At 42.1% G+C, this 14,552-nt stretch overlaps 1 protein-coding gene across 1 annotated transcript in view; it reads left to right on the forward strand.

Moving 5' to 3' along the window:
* The first annotated feature begins 3,441 nt into the window (after positions 1-3,441).
* DENND4A (DENN domain containing 4A) overlaps positions 3,442-14,552 on the forward strand; it is a 41,891-nt gene continuing 30,780 nt past the window's right edge. The window contains 2 exon segments of the mRNA XM_088535505.1: positions 3,442-3,469; positions 11,055-11,137. The gene's annotated coding sequence lies outside the window, so the exon portion shown is untranslated.

Genomic DNA, 14,552 nt, shown 5'->3' on the forward strand with positions numbered 1-14,552 from the left:
CTTTTATAATTTATAAACAGTAGTTTCCCTGGAGTGCAAAAGGTTTTCAGAAAAACTTGAAGCAGCATAAGGAAAGGTACCTGCACCACTGTACTGCTGCATCATAATCCTCAGACAGTTTATTTTGTAATCCGCCCTAGAATGTCATCATTCCAAGCAGGGCCAGTCTCTTTATGTCATAAGGGATAAATTCCAGATTTTAAAATACGCATATATTTAAAAGAAAAATCAGGAAAATGCTGCTTAGTTTTCAGTGCGATTCTAGCTTGCCAAAGCCTCCATTTCATTGCATAACCCTCAAGATGTAGATCCATTATTATATTGTAAAGTGGGTTACTGGAGAGAGTAAGGCAATTCATCCTCTGCAATGCAATGTGTTGTTTTGTGACTTACATGGTTTATAATTATCCTACCCCCCCATCTTTACAGTTATTTTTTACCGAGGTTACAGATATGTCATGTCTCTCTGAAAGGTGTTGTTAGGTGCTTTTAGAGCTTCCTTCTCCCCTCATATAAACATAAATGAATAGTGCACACAGTACAGCCAAGTGAGATAAAAAGGAATCAAATTGGTAAGATGGACAAATTAAGCCCCAAACTGCTCACTTAAGAAATTGAAATAGTTTCGTCTATAGAAGCCAGTTTCTGCCAGGAAATACTGGGAATGGTAATTTATTTTTGTTTTGGTTTGTGTTTTTGATCACTGATGAAACCTCATGAATTATAAGCAGCCAAATCTCACAGTCCTGGGACAAAATCTGTAAAATCTGCGTCCTGGGACAAGGAAGTTCTAGAGCTATTCCTGGCTCTGCCGCTGACCATCTGCCACTTATCCTCTGCCTTGCTTCAACGTACCCACGCATAAACGGCGCTTAAAATAAACTAAACAGTGCTTTGAAAATGACTAGGACCACAAACTAGAAATTTCGGTTTGCAACATGGAAAAAAAAATGGTTCTGTGGTTGCCAGTCCATAGAAACCCTGTGAGTCTCCCTAGCTGCCCTCTTGGGAAGGCTAAATCGGAGCAGTGGTTCTCCACCCCGTACTTGGGTGGCAGAACACCACAAGCACATGCAGTTGTGGACTTGTCTCATTAACTTGCTCTGCGCAGTAAGAATTTGATCTGACACTCATGGGAATTAATGGGAAGACCCCTACTGACTTAATGAACTTTGGGGCAGCCCCCAGAGCCATGCAAACAGTCCGGAGATCCCTCGTGTCCCCATGGAGGGCCAAGCTTTGCTCGCTGACACGTAGGTGAGCTGCTGTGCAAGGAGCCGTAGTGCATCTGTCTCTGTACAGTAACACTATTCACTGCTGATGCTTTATTCAGAAACAAATACCATATTCATTGTCCCTCACAGACCCTTTCACACATGCCATTAGACAAGTCTTAATGTGGAAAATCGATGACAAGCTATACAGGAAAGCTTTCAGGCTGGACGTGAGGAAAGGTGACTTGATGGAGGCGATGACAAGCTAATAACGAAACGGAGCACTGCAATTAAGCGAGCTAGCAGGGACTCGAGGACTAAGCTGTGCTCCAGATAAAAGCACAGGGCCAGCAACAGGTAGGTCACCAAGAAGGAGCAAAAGAGGCTTGATGGAGTAGGGTGAGACAGAGGGGGAGATGCAAAACTGGAAGATAGGGCAGAAAAGCAGTGTTTTACCTGCTGTGTGCAGCTCAAAGTATGAAAAGGGCCATAGGATGTTTAAGAATGATTTTTCTGTAAAGCTGAAGTTTCCACTAGAAATAGTCAAGAATATTCTAATGATGAGGGATCTAAATACAAAAGGATGAACTGTTCATAAAACAATACATGATTTTGCCTCAGTTTACTGACGGCTAAAACTATACCCTCAGCAGCATCTTGGGTGTTAACACTGAAAACCTAAAAAACTACCTCTACAGCAAAAACAATGGCAGACAACACAAAATAGATGGAGTTTAAAATCAAAATTAGTAACGCTGGCCACAAAATGCATTTGTTTATTTCTTTGAGAAACATTTCTACTGTTAGAATAGAAACTACAGTGGAATTTAGGAGGAAAGAAGTCTACTAAGTCACTACATAGCGTAAGGACACACTGCAGACTGGAGACCAGCTTGCTGCAAAACATTGAGCTACTGGTTCCTCATCTCTGCTTATTCCAGGGTTTATCGGTTGAGACATAAAATGTCTTTCTGGGTGTGGCTGGAAATTCATCTTATGCAGAAACACGGAGGAACGGGTCAACTCTTGCTCTATTCTGAGCTGTCTGCCGGGAACGGAGGCGCAGCCTCCGCTCGCGAGCCCCAAGCCCGGCAGCGTGAGGCTGCCGACGTGCACGGGCTTGTGCATGGGCCCTCTGCCAGAAACAGCTTTATTAATTTAAAAAAAAAGGAGGAAGGAGGGGCTTTTTTGGCAATATTTTTCACTTTCATCTTGGACATGCCCCCATGCAATGGTGTCGTCAAAAGGGCTACAGTAAACTCATGCAGTAGCTGCGAGCACAGCTAAAAAGCATTTACAACCCCCATTCAGAACCAATTACACAAGTTTTCTCTCTTCTTAGTGAGCCACATCCAGACCCCAGCTCCAAATATTCCAACTGAGGGAAGCTTAAACTTGAAGCCCAAGTGCCACAGGTTGGACCTATCCCTAATCAGGACTTTAAAGTGCTGGTAAAATAAAATAAAATAAAATAAAATAAAATAAAATAAAATAAAATAAAATAAAATAAAATAAAATAAAATAAAATAAAATGGATTAGAGTATGCAAACAAAACGCCAGGGAGGCGGTATTTTTGTGCCATCATCCCATGACAGCGGGTTATTTCTGTTGCTGGTTCTTTTACGGCCTTTAAGGCAACCGCCTGGTGCAGGGCACCTCCATCCTGCAGGAAGATGTCCCCCACACGCTCCCATCCCTCGCTGCCACCGTCCTAGGCGCCTGCTGGCATCGCAGGTGAGGGAAAGGACTGGAGGGGGAAGCTGCATTCGGGCCGGGGGTGCAATTCGGGGTAAATTAAACACGGTGGAGGAGCTGTGGGATGGTGAAGGGAGGAAGCATCAGACGGAGGGTTCAGGCGTGTTTTGCACTGTAATGCCGGAGGGAGCGGGTGTCGGCGGTGCTGTCCCCCCGCACGGTCCGGGAGCAGCCGCCATGAGGGGCTCCTTGGGCGGATGATCCCCCTCGCTCCATGAGGGCCGCGAGCGGCCGCCTCTCCCCGCGGCGCCTCACGAGGCGCCTCCCGCGGGCGCGCAAGATGGCGGCGGCGGGAGGCGGCGCGCAGGGGAGGGGGGATCCCGCCTGAGCCGCCCACACGCGGCGGGGAGGCGGCCGCGGTGCGCGGCGCCGATGCGATAAGGGCGCCGGAGAGCCAGGGCGCTCCCCCCTGCCCGCCTTTCCGCCCCGCCGCCCTCCGGCTCCGCGGCCGCGGGCGTAGGAGGCGGCCGCGCCGCGGGGAGCGCGGCCCCCGCCTCAGGTGAGCGCCGCGTGGGCGGCCGCGCGCGCGCCGTGGCGGGGGGGGGGGGGGCTCGCTGCAAGCGGCTATCGCGACATGGGCGCGATCGCCAGCGCGGGCAGCGACCGAGGGGCTCCCGCCTGCCCTCGCCGCCCTCCTCGGGGCGGAGGGGAGGCGAGGCCGGCGGGCGGGCGGCCCTGGCCGCCTCCTGCCCGCGCGGGGAAGCGGTAACTTTCCGTCGCGGCGGCGCCGACAGGGCACAAACTTTCTGCCCGCTCCCCCCGTGCACCCCCGCGGCGCGCGGGGCCCGGCCATGTTCCCCCTTGGGCGCCCCCGAAACGCGGCCTTTTCCCCCCAAAGCGCGCCCCGCCTGTCGCGTGTCGCGACTCGGCCTCGGAGCCGGCGCGAGGCTGCCTCGATATTTTTATTTTCCTCTCCGTCCCTGCGCAGCGCAGGGGACGGCCGGGCACGGGGAGGGTCTCGCGGCCCTGGCCGCGGGTCTGGGGTCGCCGCGAGCTGCGGAATTAAAAATGCGGAATGCGCCGCTTTGGGGGATGACACCGGTGGAAACGGAGCTTGTTCTGCGGCTTAACCGAGTGTTCTGGGCAGCTTTTACTCCATTTCACTATATTTTTTCTGAGCTGTTGCTCGACTAGAGATTTCTGCCCCCCCCCCCCCTTTTTTTTTTAAGTGTTGTATTACGGTACCTAATCTTTAACTTTCTGAATGATTAAGCACAAATGTTTAATCTTGGCAAGTGTCTGCGGTGGTTTAGGGAAAAAAAAAAAAAAAAAAAAAAAAAAAGAAAAACGAATTGGGTGAGCCTAGCCAAGGAAGGCGAGGGGGAGTAAAATGGGTTATTTCTGGTTTGTGTGTCAAGCGCGCGAGTCTTGCTGTTTGAGAGTCTCCCCCTTCCTCCTTTATTTATTTATTTGTTTCTGTTTGGAGTATTGGTGAAATTTGATCCTGTTGTAGAGGATTGGGGAGGGTGCGGTCGTGTTTAAAATGCTCTTTAAAATGGAAGTGCATCTCTGGTAAATGCAACTCGATTTCTTGGAGGTTGTCATAACTTGCACTGAGTTGCTTAATTATAAAAAATACAAGGGGAAAGGAATAAGCTCTGTGGGACAAGGTAGAGAAAGAAAGAAAATTATTTTTCCTCCACAGCCTTGGGAGCTTTTACCAAGCTCAGTATTTTACTTATGTTAAAAAACATTAGGCTCTGGTTGGATGAGGCACGTGCCTCAAGTTAATGAACAGTTTCTTCTCCTTTGGAGTATATTTTACCCCAAAGTCTGTTTTAAATAGTGAAGTTTCCCGAAATTGTTGTAGAAGGTAAGATCTTGTTCTGCAAATAGTAAGTAAAAGGTGGTACAACTGTTTTATTTTATTTTGAAAAAAGAGTGATTTAGAAGTGTTTTTCCCAATAGTAAGGATATTTATACACTTGAGTTTTCATACTTGCAATAGCAGTGTGGTTGCAGATTTGCATTTGTGTGAGCTCCTTGTTCTTTAACGGGATATGACACTGTGGAAATGAAGGGGGCTTCTGTATGTGTCAATGGCACTATTAGCAATTTTGTAGTTATATAGCCAGAGTTAACTATTAATTAGCACAGGCATGAATATTAATTTGACAGAGCCTAGCCTGTACTATAGGGCTGACATGAGCACAGAGAATGGGGTGCAAGCTTTACGAATTATGTGAATAACCAGGGTGTATTTAAGATACTCATGTGAAAGGGAAGGTGGTGAGGTAGAAGGTAGAGCCCCGATGATGCTCTTGTTAACCACGCAGAAGAGAAAAGTCAGGTCAGAAAGATACTTAACACTCCTGCTTTCTGTCATTCAACCCATGAATTGGGGGGTACCACTGTTCAGAAGCAGGTTTGGAAATTCCTAATCTACAGGATTTTGCATTGAGGGATATATTCATCTTGGGGTAAATTCCTGCTGGAGCGTGTGACAACAAACCTATCCTGTGAATCTTCAGCGGGGAAGACAGTATCTAGACCAAGCTGAACAATGATAATGGCATTTGTTCATCTTGAGGCTTTAAAACTGGAAAAAGAAGTTTGCAGTGTCACTTAAATACTCAGTGTTCCTTTTCCATTTCCTTTGCACTTAGCAATTGAACTGGAATTAGTTTGCAAGTCCTAGGGGATTAAAATGCTTTTTTTAAAAGTGGCTGTAGAAACAGTTGCAGTCATGGTTCGAGTTAGAGCAGTGCTCTGTGAAAAACAACTACTACAATTAGTCAAAACTCATTCTGAATCATAAATAACCACTGAAATGAAGTCTTCCAGAAAGTCTTTTAATTCGTTGTCCTTTCCCCAACTCTGACCTTAGTTTTTAAATACATTGTTGGCATGAGCAAAAAGTTTGAGGCCGACATGTTGCACAACTTATGTTAGATTTAACAAAAAGGACTTGATGTAACCTTGTTCAAATGTTTTAGTTAGTGGTGGTGATTTCCAAGTATCTTGCTGTCTGACAAAGATAGTTTTAGTAGCCCAGATCTCGACACATTCTGACCTGTGGGTTTAAGATGTTCTGAATTGTTCTGTAAAGAACTATAGCATTTCTTAAATGGAGGGGAAAAAAATAGAAGTGATTTGGATTTTTTTAAAAAAATCTTTAAATTGCATCATGTTTTGTAATGTGCATTGTGTATTTCCAGTTTCATTCTCCAAGTGTCTCAATTGGGCTTCTCTGTGATATATTGAAATCTCAGTGTATTTTTCTTAATGCTGACTATCTCAAAACAAATATTCTCCCACTGCCATCCCTGAAGATCTTTATTACCTTTGAAGAAAGATTTTGTTGTTGACAAAACATTGGGTAGAGATGTGATTTAGAGGGCTCACTCACGCTCTTCCTCCTTCTTCCTGCCGTAGCCTTGCTGGGTGGTCTTGGACAAGAATGCAGAAACTGAGGCCTTGTGTCTGTGCTGTGTATAAAGAATATTTGCTACTGTGGTCATGAATGATGATACAAATTTTATGCCATACTAAATACAGCAAATCCTTGCAAATCCCCTGTGAGCTAAAGCAGATCTGCTTTGCTTTGCTCTCATTGAGGGTAACTAACAGGTAGGAGATGAATAAACAGAATGTATAAACAGTGCGTGGATCACCACCCTTTAGCCTGTGCACGGTTCAACTACTGAAAATCCCTTTTTTTGAAATAGTGTTTACCAAGTAATTACTTTACACAAATGCACCTCTTTGCCATACTGTGTAACAAGCCTCGGATGCTTTTTGTTGTGCATCATTTCAGGCTTCATCCATACCTCATCTGGACACGCTCTGCTGATGTATGTGTGCTGGTAAAGTTCCCCCACAGTCTACACAGTAAAACTGAAAACCTCCAGTGAAGGCTGTGAGGGAGTGATGCAGAGGGGTTTGATCAGCAGCAGTCATTTGGGTAGCAATCTATGATGCAGAAATAGTCATTGGTGGTTCCCTAAAGATTTCAGAAATGATAGAGGAAATTGTGGAGAAGTTGAAATGAAAGGCTTCAGAAAGTTTTGTTCCTGCTCTTAAATGGCATGTTACTCACTTTTCGAAGTGTCCTTTCGAGCCTTGGTCACAGGGTTGGTGTATGGGCTGAGATAGGATGAAATTTAAGAAGGCAATCATGTGGGGAGGGGGTGGGGGAAAAAAGTAGGAATTGTGATATAAAAATAGGAAGTGCAGGGCAAGCTGGAGTGTAAACAGCAAGTTATACAATTATATCCTCACTATTTAATTCGTACTTCAAATTTTTGGGGGTTTTTTGGTGGGGGCAGGAAAAATCATTAGTATTCAATGTTTATTAATCAAATTATTTCTACTTAACTTGCTGAAATAAAGGTAGAAAAACAGCAAATGTATGAATTATATGTCTGTCTATACAAATATATCTGTGCAAATGGAGAAAGTCCCTAGAGAAACCTCCTCCTCTTGTGCAAATATTATACAAACAGAAGAAGATTGCAGGCCAGACTCTTAACTTTTGGTTATATCTTGAGCTTCCAGAAGAAATTTGTGGACTTAGAGTTATTCTGAGATAAGAGCTGTACAGCTGAGATTAGGATCTGGTCCAGCTTTGATACGTCAGCAAATTTGCCTATATAATATTATGATATTTTGGCTATAAAATTGGAGTGGAAGAACCAATCCTGTCCAGTGTCTGCAAGTGGAGGGGGAGGAAAAAAGAGTTTTTCAACAAACTGCTTGACTGACTTGCCTTGTATTTGGGACAATGAAGAATTTGCCCTATAAGTGCTAGGGGAAACCCTTCTGTGAGTACTTCTCTCAATATTTAGCACATATGGTAACTCTTTCTGATTTGGTACTTTTCAGCCTTTCTTTAAAGGGCATGATTATAGTTTTGGCCCAAAAACAGGGGAGTGTTTTTTATATCTGCTGTATATTACAGAAAAATATTTTGAGCCAGCTTTGGGATCCTGCAGTTGTGTGGTTGCATCAGGATATATTTGCACATAAGCTAATTTACTGTGGTTATCAAGGGGAAACACTACTTTAATGTCCTTTTAAACTACTTTGATACCAAACCTAGTGAGGAAACTGTGTTACAGCAGTGCACGTTGCTAGATAGATAAACTTACACTGCTACAAGTTCAACTATGCTCTCATTAATTTTTCTGTGGAGTAGAAAGCGGCCGCTTTGCTAACTGGACGTACTAGATTAGAGGTGAATGTGTCTGTTTTATCAGCCTGTTAAACCTTTGCAGGGTGTGCAGGTGATCTGCCAGTGGCGGCTACAGCCGTGCTGCTGTGGTCCAGTCATCTGTTGAGTGCCTTTGATTTGCAGCATGGCTGGGTCTGGTTTTCCTACCTGCTGCGGTGTTTTTGCTGGCCTGTCAGAAAAGACATCAAGTGTGCTAAGGCCTGACCGAACTACGTGTTAAAATGCAGCATGAGAGCAGCCCGTCACCACCGTGCCTTTGGATTTGTAATTCATGTAGAGAAAGGCTTCACAACTAACCTGAACCTGGCCCACGTGCCCAAACGCGGCTGGGTGAAAGCAGGACGCTTCCCGCAATATTTCGGTGCACGCTGACAGTTTCAGTGAGAGCTCTGAGTTTTGAAGCTTAATGCTAGAAGATCTGCTCTTTCATTTGCTTTTATCTGCTGTGCCAAGGAAAAGAGAACATTCTGTTTGGGGGACTTTTCCTTTTAAAAGTGTTGTATAATAAATTGCTATGGAGAAAAAAGAGGACTGGCTGCTCTCTTGAACTTTGTTTTGGATTAAGTAATATTTACATTTTATAGTGCTTACCTTAGCTGCCCTCCCCCTCCTTTGCTATATATTGATCTGTTCATCCTTCCTTACAAGCACAGCTGTATTTCAGAATTTATTTTTATTCTCAAGTTTTGCTTTCTGGCCATGAATATTGTAATTCTAAATGAAGAAAAAAAAAAACACAAAAACAAAAGGAAGTTTTAAAACCAGCCTTGTTAAGGTTTGTCACTGTCATGCATCTCATGGGATACTCAGGTGTCTCTTTTTGAATTTCTGGAGGCAAGGCTGAATGTCACAGTTTTTCTGTGATGAGTTCCCAAGCAGTGACATAAAGTCAACCCTTTTATTGAGAATAAAAAACAACCTTGAAGAACAAAAGAATTAAAGATTTGGTGGGTGATTTTGGAGAGTATTGAACGCATGCAAAAGGCCTGATCTCTCCTTTGGCATGAAACCCTTTCTGCTTTCTGCCAGTGACTCTGCTTCTGATGCTTCCTCCTTTCAGCTTTAATATTCTAGATGGCCAGTTCTTGTTGATTCACTGCAGCAATCCTGCTGAATCTCGATTAGCCTCTCAATTTAACCCTAATTTCTATTTGTCCTAGACCTTGCTGAACAAATCTGCCTAGCCTTTAGTTTTTGGCCTCCGTTCCTACTTTCTGCTCCCAAACTCAATGTGCTGTGCTCTGTTCCCTGAGCTCTTACCCAGCACTTCCCTGTTTCCCGGGCACCTCTTGGAGACCCTTCGGTGCCAAGTTTTCTGCAGCCCATGATTGTCCCCACCACTGTTTGAATTGGAGTATATTAACTGTGATATGAACAGTTGTGAACAGTCCTACAAAACTTCATCAGCAATTATGGTCTAGCAGCAAAACAGTAATTTTTTTGATATGCTGATATTTTTGCTAGCAGTAACGTTAGTTCAGTGCTGAACCGAATGGAATTTAGTGGAGTCTGGTGCTAAAATGCTGTGAGATACAGCAGCAAACGCTGGCAGCAGCATCACTGTATTTGTTTCTTATGATGCTTAAATGTTGTGGGTTTTTTTCTTTTTTTCCCCACGTGTACATTAATTCTTCTCATTGGTTTTCAAGATACTTGACTAGAAAAGATGATGCATTTTGGAGTGTCTGTAGGGAAATTACTCATGCTTGCTGCTTATTAGACTTTTTGCAAGTGTCCTCGAGATTTGCAGGTGGTGTGTGAAATGAGGTTTCACGTTATTCTGTTCCTGGACGCTTGGTGTTACATAGCAGAAAGTTACTGGACAAGATACGCAGTGGTTTTGTTGCATGGTTTCCCACTCGTAGTCTTGTCTAAAAGGGCTTACAAGCCAGAGACTAGAGGGTTAGTTAAAAGACTTAATCAAAGGCTGGATTCACTCTCTCTAGGCTACCAACCTGCATCTGTGCTGTAGGAGTAATGTAAATGTCAGTGTTGATTGCTTCTGCAGGATATGACATAAATTGTCCTGTCTTTTGAGGCTTTGAATAAAACCTTGACCTTTGTGCTCCATCTTTCTGATAACTTAGTATAGTGTTTTTTTTCCTCAAAAATTCTGAGTATTTCTGGGAAATAGCAGACCAAGGGTTACCTGGGGAGCCCTGGGGAGTGGCAGAAATTGGGTCCAAGTGTAGCCTGGGCTGCCTGGCTTGTACATGTCCCAGTGGAAAACACAAGCCCAAGTTAACTGTGATCATTCCAATATTCAAAGGTGGAAGTGGTAACTGAGAAAGTAGGGAAATCAAAAGCGAAGTGTATCATATCTGAAGAAAGTGTTTATTGTGACAGTAAATAGCAAGAAGAGTCTGAGTGTAGCAGGAAGAGTGGGGAATGAAGGTGGCTAGATGAAAGAGGAGATGTATTGTTGGTAGTTGGGTGAGAGAGAGCTGCTTAAATATCCGAATCACGCAAAGAGGAGTGATGTTCTAAAATAGACTTTGAAAGGTTATTGGGCTAAACAAAGAAGCACTTCCATAGCTGGCTAACAGCTTCTCTGAACAGGCATGGAAAGTATTTACATGGTGTCAGAACATAGTGGAAGATTTCAAGTCATTTGAAGTGACTAGCTCAAACAGCCACTGCTCTGTTTATTTTCTTTCTTTTAAAGCATTAAATGTATTATGTGACAATTTTGACATGTCAGTGCAGCATAGAACTTATCCATTTTAACTTAAAAATAAAATATGAAACCAGGTTTTTATAGCTAAGTGACATGCAATCGTGTTGTAGCAAGTGAACATTAAATGCAAATCGTAATGCCCGTTTAATGTGACTGGGGCAGTAGAGTGTATAATAAATATAAGTTTCAACGAAATTTCATGCTGTTTAAATTTTGTTTTTACTGTATCTGTAGGGAATGAAACTTTAACAAGAAATCTCTTTGTCAAGGCCTGGCTAGCAGCAAGAGAAGTGTCGAAGAAATGCCCTGATGAGAAGGTAGGAAAGAAATTGAAAGAGTTTGTAAGACTTCTGATTTTGAGAGAATTCCTGTGATTTACTCGCTCCCAGGACTTTTCCCTTCCTGTGAATAAAATGCAGGGGGAAAAGCTTATCTTTCAGATCTGGCAGACACAGGGAAATGGTGAAGTTTTTCCCCAGGTAATTGCAGTTATTTGCAGATCCTCTAGATTGTTGAACTCATGTGATTTGTGCAATATCATGGCTGAGAAGTCGTTCTCAGTAACCTTAGTGGGACTGACTGATCCAGTTAACTTCACTTTGCTCTTGCATGATTAGCCTCAGCGTTGCAGTGTGTAGGCAGAATAATTCAACAAGATAATACTGCAGCACATGTATGAGGCTGTTTAAGGTGTTGCGGCTGTTAGAATTTCACTGTCACACTTCAAAAACTGGGCACTGATTTGTCTGTCATTGAGAGCTGCAGACAGCTTTCCATTAGGAGCTGGAATGGGCAGGATCTGCAGATTTACACTGCAGGATAGTTGTGCTTCTTCAGTAATAAGATACCTATGTGTCTGTCAGCCCCTTTACCTGTAATGCTATCTTGGTTACTGAAGCAGACTAGTATGCTGATAAAACACTGAAATTAAAGGTTTTCTTGTAGTTTTAATGATAGTAGTTTATTTTTTTGAAATATTATTATTACTAATATTCTCTTCCTTTTACCTTAAAGGCATTGTGTTGTATTATGGGAAGTGATGTAGTTTTGTGAGATTAAAATTAATGTGAAAAGAAATACCCCAAATGCACACCCACACCGGATTTCTAACTCGGAATTTTCGAGGTGAAGTTCAGATTTGTGGTGGTGTCTGCTGCTTGATACTGAGCCTGCGTTTGCAGCAGCCCTTTCTGTATGCACCAGTACGAGCTGCAGTGTTCACTGCATGCACTTGCTCTCACACACTCTTTCCCCTCTGTTTTTTTTCCCTGTTATTTAATGGAAAACTTCTGGTGTTGTTGTTGGAACTCCTGATAGGGTAAGCATTGAACTATTACTTAGCCAACGCACATGCTTTTTCTGTGCAACTGAAGTATTTGTTTCTGAATATTTGTTTTCTCTAACACGTTTTGAGATAGCTAAAATTCGCTCTAGGTAAACTTTTGCAGGGAATTGTTGTGTTATAAAATAGCTAGAATTTCCTTCTGTTAACTTAAATATTCATGCTTGGCTTTATGTTAGAGGTTGAGTGCTTCATTGAACTTTCTCTTCATGTATTTGTAGCTAGCCTATTTTGGATTTGTTGTACACTGATGTACAGTTAAATAACATGTATAAGTGATAGCTGAATTTGTGTTTTTGGATATAGTACTCAAAGTAAAGTTTTTAGTTTGTCATCACTATTCTCATGTACTGGTAGCTAAGTAATCTATCCCTGATTTTTGAAACACCTGAATTTAGTTTAGTTTAGGCTTAGTTTGATAGCTACATTCTGTCTTCTCTCAGAAAACAATCTGGATATTTACAATCTGTTATGCTGCTATAAGCTGACCATATTGCTTTCTAGTAGTCATGCGTTCTAAAGTGTTTCATGTGTCTTTCCACATGTTTAATAAGCAAAAAAATTCAGATTGTTTGGCTTTTTTACTAGTGTTTTTCTTCAATAATGAAAATCTTTTTTTTTTTTTTTTTAATCATTTCCTTGCAATTTCAAGCTAGCCAGGTTAAATTACTCTAACAGAACACAGACAAGTTACAAATAGAAGAGAAAGGGGAGGAGGAGGAGATTTTGTACATGATTTGTTTGAGTTGATAGTGGTGGTCAGATTCAGGCTGATATTTTTCTTTCCTGAACGGGGACATGTGGTCAGCTTGGAGAAATTAGCTTAGAGGCACAGTATTGACTTTGGACATAATTACCTTACTTTCCAGTAGGAGATTTCCAAATGTACTTCGCTGCTTTTAATAAAGATATGTTGGTAAAACCCAAAAAGCGTGATAGTATGAAGTTTGATAGACTTAATACTTGCCATCTGGAGTAGAAAAAGAAATAAACTAGCCAGAATAAAGGTGGCATGAAACTGAAGTCTTGTACTAACCATATCAATTGTGTTTTGAACTCTGTGCTGAGTTATTGAATGTTAGCAGGCTCTGGGAGCTGCTGTATTGCAGTGGTTTTTCCTGCAATAATTTTTTTTCACTCAAAATTAATTCAGCAAGAGGGAAATTTAAATAGCTTGTCTGGTTTAGAAGTTGTGGAACATAATGGCAATAAAGTTATTGAAGCTACTTCAGAGAGGTTCCACCATGTTTTAGGTGTCTTAGGTAAGGATTTTTAGGTCGTTTTCCAAAGTTTTGTGATTAAAGAGCTGAACATCTTGTTCAAAAGTGTTTTTTTTTTTTTTAATAAAATAAAGCTATTGAATAAGACATTGACTTTTACTGACTCCCAATGATATCCAAGAGTTTCTGGCAAAGAGGAAGCTAAATCTCCTGCTACGTAGTACACTGCATTGATTTCAGACCATCTTTTCATCATACAGCTATAACTTTAGCCTGTGTAGGAATTCATTTACAGCATTGGTAGCCAACACTACAAAAATGTTCTACAAAAAAGATGACATGTAAAGAATTCTGTATCAATATACTCCAGGAAGGAAGGATGCAATTTCCCAATGTAATTTGGCTGGAACAGTAGGACTGCATTCTCTTCTGTTATGAAAAATTTCATGTGGGCTTGAGTGGCCAATAGACTGTTGAAGTTGATTTAATGTGATGTAAAAGCTGCTGTATTGCTGGCTATGACTTCGTTATATTTTAAGGATCGAAGTCCCCAAACGTGGCACCAAGTCCTGCATGCAGAAACACTCCAAGATCTGGCATTGGTATCTGATGTAAAAGTCCATAGCATGAGATGGCTGCACATGCTCTAGTTCTATCCTTAGAGTAATCAAGTCAGCCTTTGCATATATTTAATATTCAGGAAGTAAATTAATTGTAGATCATACTCAGAAAATCTGCTACTGTTGTAAACAGAGTGGAGTAATAGTCTGTATACTAAATATGTAAGAACTGCTTCTTGGCTCAGTGGTGAGCTTGAAATAATGAGCTATTTGCAGAACCTTGCAACAGTGTTTTCATGTTATTGTTGCTCTTGGTTCAGCTATTATGGTGTGTAAGTTAACAGGAGGAGGCCACTTCGGTTTTCTGTTCTTTACATGATGAAGCCAGGGTAACATTTATCTGTAGTGATCATGGCTTAGAATTTCAAATGGATTGAGAAGGTCATTAGAGGGTAGAGAGAAAAAAAATTACATGATCTGATGATGGATCTGTGAATCTTACTACTTTGTGTTGTCTTATTTCCACTTAATATTGTTGCAATATGCTTGTCAGCATTTTAATGATATTTGATCATTTCAAATATATATTAGAATTTCTTTCAAAAATACT

Source organism: Tinamus guttatus, unplaced genomic scaffold, assembly GCF_059628265.1.
Source record: "Tinamus guttatus ecotype Peru unplaced genomic scaffold, ASM5962826v1 Tinamus_guttatus_pri_ptg000004l, whole genome shotgun sequence".
NCBI classification, from domain to species: Eukaryota; Metazoa; Chordata; class Aves; order Tinamiformes; family Tinamidae; genus Tinamus; species Tinamus guttatus.